The 12,129-nt window shown below is 39.5% G+C and overlaps 1 gene segment (V, D, J or C); it reads right to left on the bottom strand.

Annotated features, from left to right (window-relative positions):
- Positions 1-12,129, bottom strand: part of LOC114078987 (T-cell receptor alpha chain constant-like) — a 438,631-nt gene that overhangs the window by 264,290 nt on the left and 162,212 nt on the right.

Genomic DNA, 12,129 nt, shown 5'->3' with positions numbered 1-12,129 from the left:
TTATTCCTAAATAGTTTCATGTGATTTAGAATGATCCTGTCCTGGCCTCCTCATATTTGCTGCCTTTGAACTTCTGGAGTTTTAGGTTTAGGGTGTAATGTCAGGTTTTTCATAGCAAGTGACATCAAGCTGTCTTTTTCTCATTCTTCAGTTTCCGTTTATCAAATGTACAATTTAACCCACCTCTGGGCTAAATTTACCATTAAATATTTCTTATTCATCCTTTTATCTACTGAACACATTGAAGTGATCCTGAATAAATGTCTGTTCTGAATTTCCAGTCAACAAACTTTCTGCATCATTGTGAAGCAATTTTATTCATTGCTTTTTGCTTGCTCTGTTGAAATGTAAATTTGGGTAATTTAAAGAATTATTTCATGGGAATTAATATGTAAAATTATTATTGTTTTTTGATGGTAAAAGGAGTTTGAAAGAAAATTAATAGTGTAGGGTCTGTTATTTTTGCCCACCCAGTATTCATCTGTTCCCTTTCTAATAACATCTTGGCTTTGCTTTGGGGGGAACCACTTCTTCCCCTTTCCCAGATCTGAACAGGCTGAGTGCAACACATTAGTCTAAGGACGTTCCTGTTACCAGGAAAAAAGCTTGTTCCTTCTGCTGGAGTTAATAAATTGGCAGTTATGAGAGGCAAAAAGATGTCTTTGTCCACTTCGGCTGCAGTTACAAAAATACCACAGACCAAGTAACTTTAACATTTATTTCTCACAGTTCTGGAGGCTGGAGGTCCAATGTCAAGTTGCAAGATGGTTCAGTGGCAGATGAGGGTCAACTTTCTGATTTATAGATGGCTGTCTGCTCACTGTAACCTCACCTTGTGGAAGGAGCCAAAGGAGCATTCCAAGACTCACCATTCATGTATTCATCCCATGTATGAGACTTCCACCATCATGACATAATCAATTTCTGAAGGCCCTACCTCCTAATGCCATTACTTTGGGGATTAGGACTTCAATATATTACTTTTGGGGGTGGGGGACACAAATATTCCGTTGATAGCAATGTCCATGTCCTATCTCCACAGCCTGAAAATATCTTACTTAATATGGTAACACGGATTTTAAAAATTTGATTAAATTAAAGATCTGAGATAGGGAGGTTATTCTGAATTATCTGGGTAATCACAATGAAATCATCAAAATCTTTATACGAGAGAAGCAAAGGGGTCAGGAGGGCCAGAATAGGCTAAGGGGATGACAGAATGGTAGCAGAGATCAGAGTGGCACAATTTCTGGTTTTGAACATGGAAGAAGACTGTGAACCAAGGAATGTGGAAGCCCTTAAGATGCCATAAGGGCCCTGCCAACACCTTAATCTTAGTTCGAGAAGATTTCTGACTTCCAGAACTGTAAGACAGCAAATTAACATAGTGTAAATCATTGTTTGTTTGTTTGTTTGGTTTTTTTTTTGTAACCTGTTGCTGCAACAGTAGGAAACTAATACAGTAAGACACAATTCTGAGGTTCCTACTAGCTGTCTTGGCCTGCTTCAGAATGAAGCCTGTATAAAGAAGAGCCAAGTCATCCATTAAGAATACAAACAATAATAAATTCTGAAGAGGATGTGGAAAAAAAGAACACTTTTACACTGTTGGTGGGATTTTTATGTACAGCCACATGGAAATGAGTGGTTTGCCTCAAAAGACTAGGCATGGAATCACCATATGACCCAGCCTATACTACTCAGCATTTATTCTAAAGAATTACATCGTACTGTAGAGATGCATGCATACCCATTTTGTAGCACAATAGCCAAACTATGGGACCAGCCTACGTGTCCACTGTAGACGAATGAGTAAAGAAAATGTGGTTTATATATACAATGGAGTTTTATTATGTCATAAAGAAGAATGAAATTATGTCATTTGTAGGAAAATGGATGGAACTTGAGAACATTATTTAAGTGAAATAAACCAGACTTAAAGTCAAGGGTCACATGTTTTCTCTCAAATGCAGAAGCTAGAGAGAAAAAAGGAAAAGAAAGTTATAGGGGAATGGAACCTCAGGAAAATGGAAGGGAGAAGAGTAGCCTAGAGGAAAGGGACCAGGGAGAGGGAGGAGGACAGGGAAATGGAAATGCTGGCTCAATTATATTGTTACATTGTGTGCATGTATGAATATGGAACAGTGAATTCCACCATAGGTATAATTATAATGCATCAATAAAAATATGAGACAGAGCAGGCCCAGCGACCTGCTGAGGGGCAGAGCCGCCCCCCACCCCCCGTGCCTGCCAGGTAGGCGGAACTGTGACCACCAACAGAAAAGGCCCAGTGGCCCGCGGAGGGACAGAGCTTCCAATCACTCCTGTAAGGTAGGCGGGCATGCGACCAACCGGCAGAAGAGGAGCAGCGGCCTGCTGAGAGGCAGAGCCGCCCCCTCCCCCTGCGCCGGCAAGGTAGAGGGAACTGTGACCACCCACAGAGCAGGCCCAGCGGCTTGCTGAGGGGCAGAGCCGCCCCCCACCACCCGCGCCTGCCAGGTAGGCGGAACTGTGACCACCGACAGAAAAGGCCCAGTGGCCCGCGGCGGGACAGAGCTTCCAATCACTCCTGCAAGATAGGCGGGCCTGCGACCCACCGGCAGAAGAGGAGCAGCGGCCTGCTGAGAGGCAGAGCCGCCCCCTCCCCCCGCGCCTGCAAGGTAGACGGAACTGTGACCACCATCAGAACAGGCCAGACCTGCAACCGACAGACAGAACAGGCCCAGTGGCCTGAGGAAGGGTAGAGCCCCCCCCCCCCGCGCCTGCAAGGTAGGCGGACCTGCGACCCACAGGCAGAACAGCCCCAGAGGCCTGCAGAGGGGCAGTGCCGCTGCCTGCGCCTGCAAAGTAGGCAGAACTGCGACCACCGACAGAACAAGCCTAGCGGCCCGCAGAGGGACAGAGCCGCCGCCCACGCCTGCAAGGTAGGCGGACCTGCTACCAACCGGCAGAGCAGGCCCAGCGGCCTGCCGGCGTGGTAGGCACATTGCCCCAATTGGAGGAGGGGCAGAGCCGCCGCCCGCGCCTGCGAGGGAGACTTTGCAACTATACAAGACCAATATAAATATATAGGGGGAAAATTCAATAGCACAACAGTTTCACCAAGTAGAAAGGAACGCGAACAGTATGAAGAGACAAGGAAAGAAAGGACCACAAGCAATGCAGGTCAACTCAACCTTAGAAGAGGTAATAGCTGCAGCAGATGGAATGTCAGATAAAGAATTCAGGATATACATGCTTCAGATGATCTGGAGTCTCAAGGAAGACATCAGACAGCAAAATCAGACAATGAAAGATCACTTCAACAATGAATTACATAAACAAATCCAAGAAGCAAAAGATCAACCACACAGGGAGATAGAGGTTATAAAAAACAAACAGAAATCCTAGAAATGCAGGAAGCAATAAACCAACTTAAAAACTCAATTGAGAATACTACCAGCAGAGTAGAACACTTAGAAGATAGAACATCAGACAATGAAGATAAAGTATTTCAACTTGAAAAGACTGTTAAGAAACCATGAGCAGAACATCCAAGAAATATGGGATAATATCAAGAGACCAAATTTAAGAGTCATTGGGATACAGGAAGGGACAGAGTTTCAAACCAAAGGAATGAGCAATCTATTCAATGAAATAATATGAGAAAACTTCCCAGACTTGAAGAATGAGACAGAATCCCAAATCCTAGAAGCCTACAGGACGCCGAATGTGCAAAATCATAAGAGACCCACACCTAGACACATTATAATGAAGATGCCCAACATACAGAATAAGGAGAGAATTTTAAAAGCTACAAGAGAAAGGAAGCAGATCACATTTAGGGATAAGCCAATTAGGATAACAGCTGATCTTTCAACACAGACTCTGAAAGCTAGAAGATCCTGGCATAACATATTTCAAACACTGAAAGAAAATGGGTTCCAACCAAGAATTGTGTTTCCAGCGAAATTAAGCTTCAGGATGGAAGATGAAATTAAAACCTTCCACGATAAACAAAAGTTAAAAGAATTTGCAGCTAGAAAACCATCTCTTCAAAACATCCTTGGCAAAACATTACAGGAAGAGGAAATGGAAAATAACAATGAAAACCAACAGTGGGAGGTAGGACAGTAAAGGGGGGGAAATAATCAAAGAGGAAAACAAACCATGTTTAGTAACATAAATAAACAAATATGGCTGGAAGAACAACCCATATCTCAATAATAACCCTAAATGTTAATGGCTTAAACTCACCAATCAAGAGACCCAGGCTAGTAGAATGGATCACAAAACAAGACCCAACAATATGCTGCCTACAGGAGACGCATTTGATAGGAAAAGACATACATAGGCTGAAGGTGAAAGGTTGGGAAAAATCATATCACTCATATGGACTTCGGAAACAAGCAGGAGTGTCCATACTCATATCAAATAAAATAGATTTCAAGCCAAAGTTAATCAAAAGGGATAAAGAGGGACACTACATACTGCTTAAGGGAACCATACACCAACAAGACATAACAATCATAAATATATATGCCCCAAACAATGGTGCAGCTATGTTCATCAAACAAACTCTTCTCAAGTTCAAGAGTCTAATAGACCACCATACAATAATCATGGGAGACTTCAACACACCTCTCTCGCCACTGGACAGATCTTCCAAACAAAAGTTGAATAAGGAAACTATAGAACTCAATAACACAATTAATAACCTAGACTTAATTGACATATATAGAATATACCACCCAACATCAAGCAATTACACTTTTTTCTCAGCAGCACATGGATCCTTCTCAAAAATAGATCATATATTATGTCACAGGGAAACTCTTAGACAATATAAAGGAGTAGAGATAATACCATGCATCCTATCTGATCATAATGGAATGGAACTGAAAATCAACGATAAAAGAAGGAAGGAAAAAGAATACATCACTTGGAGAATGAACAATAGGTTACTGAATGATCAATGGGTTATAGAAGACATCAAGGAGGAAATTAAAAAATTCTTAGAGATTAATGAAAACACAGACACAACATATCGGAATCTATGGGACACATTGAAAGCAGTTCTAAGAGGAAAATTCATTGCTTGGAGTTCATTCCTTAAAAAAAGAAAAAACCAACAAATAAATGATCTCATACTTCATCTCAAAATCCTAGAAAAAGAAGAGCAAAACAACAGCAAAAGAAGTAGAAGGCAAGAAATAATTAAAATCAGAGCTGAAATTAATGAAATTGAAACAAAAGAAAGAATTGAAAAAATTGACAAAACTAAAAGTTGGTTCTTTGAAAAAATAAACAAAATCGACAGACCCTTAGCCATGCTAGCGAAGAGAAGAAGAGAGAGAACTCAAATTACTAGCATACGGGATGAAAAAGGCAATATCACAACAGACACTTCAGATATACAGAAGATAATCAAAAATTATTTTGAATCCTTATACTCCAATAAATTAGAAGATAGTGAAGGCATCGATAAATTTCTTAAGTCATATGATCTGCCCAGATTGAGTCAGGAGGATATAGACAACCTAAACAGACCAATATCAATTGAGGAAATAGAAGAAACCATCAAAAGACTACCAACTAAGAAAAGCCCAGGACCGGATGGGTATACAGCAGAGTTTTACAAAACCTTTAAAGAGGAACTAATACCAATACTTTTCAAGCTACTTCAGGAAATAGAAAAAGAGGGAGAACTTCCAAATTCATTCTATGAGGCCAACATCACCCTGATACCTAAACCAGACAAAGACACTTCAAAGAAAGAAAACTACAGACCAATATCTCTAAAGAACCTAGATGCAAAAATCCTCAATAAAATTCTGGCGAATCGGATACAAAAACATATCAAAAAAATTGTGCACCATGATCAAGTAGGATTCATCCCTGGGATGCAAGGCTGGTTCAATATACAGAAATCAATAAATGTTATTCACCACATCAATAGACTTAAAAGTAAGAACCATATGATCATCTCGATAGATGCGGAAAAAGCATTCGACAAAGTACAGCATCCCTTTATGTTCAAAACTCTAGAAAAACTAGGGATAACAGGAACATACCTCAATATTGTAAAAGCAATCTATGCTAAGCCTCAGGCTAGCATCATTCTGAATGGAGAAAAATTGAAGGCATTCCCTCTAAAATCTGGAACAAGACAGGGATGTCCTCTCTCACCACTTCTGTTCAACATAGTTCTCGAAACACTGGCCAGAGCAATTAGACAGACGAAAGAAATTAAAGGCATCAAAATAGGAAAAGAAGAACTTAAATTATCACTATTTGCAGATGACATGATTCTATACCTAGCAGACCCAAAAGGGTCTACAAAGAAACTATTAGAGCTAATAAATGAATTCAGCAAAGTGGCAGGATATAAAATCAACACACTTAAATCAAAGGCATTCCTGTATATCAGCGACAAATCCTCTGAAATGGAAATGAGGACAACCACTCCATTCACAATATCTTCAAAAAAAATAAAATACTTGGGAATCAACCTAACAAAAGAGGTGAAAGACTTATACAATGAAAACTACAGAACCCTAAAGAGAGAAATAGAAGAAGATCTTAGAAGATGGAAAAATATACCCTGTTCATGGATAGGCAGAACTAACATCATCAAAATGGCGATATTACCAAAAGTTCTCTATAGGTTTAATGCAATGCCAATCAAAATCCCAACGGCATTTCTTGTAGAAACAGAGAAAGCAATCATGAAATTCATATGGAAAAATAAACGACCCAGAATAGCAAAAACAATGCTAAGCAGGAAGTGTGAATCAGGCGGTATAGCGATACCAGACTTCAAACTATACTACAGAGCAATAGTAACAAAAACAGCATGGTACTGGTACCAAAACAGGTGGGTGGACCAATGGTACAGAATAGAGGACACAGAAACCAATCCACAAAACTACAACTACCTTATATTTGATAAAGGGGCTAAAAGCATGCAATGGAGGAAGGATAGCATCTTCAACAAATGGTGCTGGGAAAACTGGAAATCCAAATGCAACAAAATGAAACTGAATCCCTTTCTCTCGCCATGCACAAAAGTTAATTCAAAATGGATCAAGGAGCTTGATATCAAATCAGAGACACACCGTCTGATAGAAGAAAAAGTTGGCTACGATCTACATACTGTGGGGTCGGGCTCCAAATTCCTCAATAGGACACCCATAGCACAAAAGTTAATAACTAGAATCAACAAATGGGACTTACTCAAACTAAAAAGTTTTTTCTCAGCAAAAGAAACAATAAGAGAGGTAAATAGAGAGCCTACATCCTGGGAACAAATCTTTACTCCTCACACTTCAGATAGAGCCCTAATATCCAGAGTATACAAAGAACTCAAAAAATTAGACAATAAGAGAACAAACAACCCAATCAACAAATGGGCCAAGGACCTGAACAGACACTTCTCAGAGGAGGACATACAATCAATCAACAAGTACATGAAAAAATGCTCACCATCTCTAGCAGTCAGAGAAATGCAAATCAAAACCACCCTAAGATACCATCTCACTCCAGTTAGATTGGCAGCCATTATGAAGTCAAACAACAATAAGTGCTGGTGAGGATGTGGGGAAAAGGGTACACTTGTACATTGCTGGTGGGACTGCAAATTGGTGCAGCCAATTTGGAAAGCAGTATGGAGATTTCTTGGAAAGCTGGGAATGGAGCCACCATTTGACGGAGCTATTCCCCTTCTCGGTCTATTCCCTAAAGACCTAAAAAGAGCATGCTACAGGGACACTGCTACATCGATGTTCATAGCAGCACAATTCACAATAGCAAGACTGTGGAACCAACCTAGATGCCCTTCAATAGATGAATGGATAAAAAAATGTGGCATTTATACACAATGGAGTATTACTCTGCATTAAAAAATGACAAAATCATAGAATTTACAGGGAAATGGATGGCATTAGAGCAGATTATGCTAAGTGAAGCTAGCCAATGCCTAAAAAACAAATGCCAAATGTCTTCTTTGATATAAGGAGAGTAACTAAGAACAGAGTAGGGTCGAAGAGCATGAGAAGAAGATTAACATTAAACAGGGATGAGAGGTGGGAGGGAAAGGGAGAGAGAAGGGAAATTGCATGGAAATGGAAGGAGACCCTCAGAGTTATACAAAAGTACATACAAGAGGAAGTGAGGGGAAAGGGAAAAATAATACAAGGGGGACAAATGAATGTCAGTAGAGGGGGCAGAGAGAGAAGAGGGGAGGGGAGGGGAGGGGAGGGGGGATAGTAGAGGATAGGAAAGGCAGCAGAACACAACAGACACTAGTATGGCAATATGTAAATCAATGGATGTGTAACTGATGTGATTCTGCAATCTGTATATGGGGTAAAAATGGGAGCTCATAACCCACTTGAATCAAAGTGTGAAATATGATATATCAAGAACTATGTAATGTTTTGAACAGCCAACAATAAAAAATTAAAAAAAAAATAAAATAAAAATATGAAAAAAATGATAAAAAAAGAACCAAGTGATGGAGACCTAGTATTGGTAAAATTCTGTGAGCATTTGACTCTGGTTCTTCCTGAAGTAGTTTAGCTGAATTTTTTTGTTTTGTTAGCTAACAAATTTGTGCTTGTTTTTTTTTTTTGCTTCAGTTACTTTGATCTAGGCTTCTTTTACTTGCATACAAGTTTCTTTTCCTTCTCCTTCTCTTCAAGAATTCTTCTTCTTTTTTTCTTTTTAAAGAATCATAGCATTACTTAGAATATCCCCAGTTTAGGAAAAAGAAAAAAAAAAAAAACAGAACAATGCCTGCAGAACTTATTAAGGTATTCTAAGGTTTTTGTAGTCATAGGAACTCATGCTATGGAAGTACTTGATAGAGGAAAATATTCAGAATGTATTCGTTTTAACTGGAGGGAAAAATTAGAAAAGAGCATTCCCAGAAACATCTAATCATATAACAAATAAGTTTATAAAGTTAAAAAAAGAAGTATTTTCCTATGACAAACTTGGAAGGTTTAGAAATCCTGTTTAAATTTCTATATTCTTCATTGAGTGTCATTATCTTTATAGAAAATGACAGCCACAATATTTATTAGCACCTGACAAAACTTCTATTTTATTTTATTTATTTTTTATTTTTATATTTTTAATTTTTTATTGTTGGTTGTTCAAAACATTACAAATTTCTTGACATATCATATTCCACACTTTGATTCAAGTGGGTTATGAACTCCCACCTTCACCCCATACACAGATTGCAGAATCACATCAGTTACACATCCATTGATTTACATATTGCCATACTAGTGTCTGTTGTGCTCCGCTGCCTTTCCCATCCTCCACCATCCCCAAAACTTCTATTTTAGATTTTAAGTTTAAAATACAATTTTAAAATGCAATGAAAAAATTTAAAATATTGGATATTCAAAAGTTAAATAATGTCAAACTAATGTAAAAAGGTATAAATTCATGATGTAAAAAAATCAACAATGATAATACTATTGTTTTTATATTTTAATGTTATTAATAAATATGACTGATAATAGTCTCATCTTGCAATCATCATCTTTCAAAAAGTAACAACAGACTGTAAGTTTATGTACAGAACAGCACTATTTTCTCACATATTTTCTTATAATTATATCTACATGTTTATTGTATTAATAAGACAGACTGTAGCATTTTGCCATGTTTTGGGTAGACAGAGTCCCAAGTACACATACACTGTGATTTTAGGCATGTTAGACTGTTTGGGCTTTAATTCCTTATACATAATTGGGATATCAATACCTATAATATAGATGTGTTGGAAGTACTAAATGAAGTTATATGCCATACACCCATTGGAATGTGGGGCAGATATACAATGGCAATGAGTGTTAGCTACTAATACTATTAATACTCCCAACATAATATTGTCGTTACTCTTAATTTTTTGGTATACTATATAGTTCTGAGTTTGCCCAGAATCTGGAGTTCATACAACTGTTATGGTTTTATGTGAGGTGTCCCCCAAAAAGCTCATGTGTGAGACAATGCAAGAGAGTTCAGAGGAGAAATGATTAGGTTGTGAGACCCTTAACCCAATCAGTGAATTAATCTCTGATGGGATTAACTGGATGGTAGCTGGAGGCAGCTGCAGGAGGTGGGGCATTGGGGTGTGGCTTTGGGGTATATAATTGTGTCAAGTGAAGCCTCTCTCTCTGCTTCTTGATCATCATGTGAGTCACTTCCCTCTGCCACACTCTTCCACCATGATGTTCTACCTCACCTCCAGCCCCAAGGACTGAGGCTGGCTTCTATGGACTAAGGCTTCTGAAACAGTGAGCCCTCAAATAAACTTTTCCTCCTCTACGATTTTTCTGATTGGGTCTTTTAGTCATAGTGGTAAAAAAGCTGACTAAAACAACCATATAGGAGATGACAATAAAGAATGTTTATCAATTTTTACTTTATCAAGTTTAATGAGAAAATGCCATTAATTAATTAACTTCATTCAAAAAACATCTATGAATTAAGGAATGTGGTAGGCACTGTTCCTATCAAAATGAGTAAGGCTTCAGCTCCTGATACCTGAAGATTGCTTTTCAGTGGGGGGACAGTGAAAAACACGTATAAATATCATAAATGATTAGGTGTGCTGCATTAGAAATAAGTTTAGGATTTCAGTTAAGATGAAGGAGGAAGTGGTCAGTTCTACCTGGGCAAGAGGGTCAGGACAAGAATGCAAGAAGAGGGGGCGCTGGAGAACATCTTCAACAGTAGCCAAGTGGGTAAGTGAGGGGTGTTCAGGGCTGAGGGAATGGTGCCAACCAAGGCAGGGATGCATGGGACAGTGTCATGTACACATGACCAGAGTGTACCATAGGAAGGAGTATGAGAATGAATGACCCTGAATTGCTAAGGAGGGACTGACTAATTCATCAGTAGATGACCCCTGACCATTCACCCATCAGGTATGGCAGGTCCTGGAAATACAGTGGTGTCCTCTGCCTTGATGGGACTTACCTTCTGAGTAATCACAGATTGCTTCCATGGGAAGGGGGCTTCCTCAAAGAGGGAACACATGGTCTGTTTTTTTTGTGGTAGGAAGATCCCTCACATTCTGCATGAAGCAATGTTTGAAGGGGACACAATTGAGGATAAGAGAGTCTAGGTGGATAAGAGAGGAGTTGTTTGAAGGTACTAGAAGCAAGGATGGAAGAGAGAAACAAGCTTTGATAGGACACTTGATATCTAGTCTGCATTTGTAAGTCTTGGTGACTAATGGAGCCCAAAGGATTAAAGGGGGAGAATGAAACCTGAAAGGTCTGAGGGTATCTGCTTGTGAGAGTGTTGCTTCCACTGAGCTTGGGGTTTAACCCATTCTTTGCAGCCAAGAAACAGTATGGGGGTACTGAGCCTCACTGGAGTGTGGTGTTCCAGAGCTGATGTGTTTACAGTGAGTGGTGGGAGTGGGTGGGGTTTGGAATGATTCAGAGGCTGTGGCCTCTCCAGATCCAGTCACTTCCACAGCTCATTCTAAACCGTCTTCAACCTAAGCTCTGGAACCCACCCATGGGACTTAATTATGGCTGTGTGAGTATCTTCTCAAACTCTTCTGTACTTACCAAAGTGGGCAGATGAAATTAAATGTTCCACAAGGCAGCTTAACAGTGAAATAGATGTAGCGGGGGGCATTGTGGCCATGGCAACTACGTGGTCCCACCTCTAGACCTGGTTTTCCTAAATGGTCACCTCCTCCCCTGCTGCCTCATCAGACACAATTACTATGACATCTTATATCAGATAAAGGGTGAAGTCAGTTAAAGTCAGAAGGAATGATTGATAGGTCAATCAGAAAACAATGAGATAGACATGGTGTGGAGATGTGAACTGTTTTATAATTAGAAAGAAATGAGATATGCATGAAAAATCAGATAGCTCAGGCTGCAAGGGGGAGGATGGAGAGATTTCCTGAACCAGAAACTCAGAAACAACAGAATTTTAGGGCTGAGGGTATACCTCAGTGGTAGGACACTTAACTAACATGCATACAGCACTGGGTTTGATTCCCAGCACTGAGACAGAAAACAAACAAACACACTAGATTTTTATTATGCTCCTAAATCTTGACTGAAGCTCAGGAGGAAAAAATAGAGAACAAAAATAAGATTTGTA

Source organism: Marmota flaviventris, chromosome 2, assembly GCF_047511675.1.
Source record: "Marmota flaviventris isolate mMarFla1 chromosome 2, mMarFla1.hap1, whole genome shotgun sequence".
Lineage (NCBI taxonomy): Eukaryota > Metazoa > Chordata > Mammalia > Rodentia > Sciuridae > Marmota > Marmota flaviventris.
This window is presented reverse-complemented; position numbering and strand designations above follow the sequence as displayed.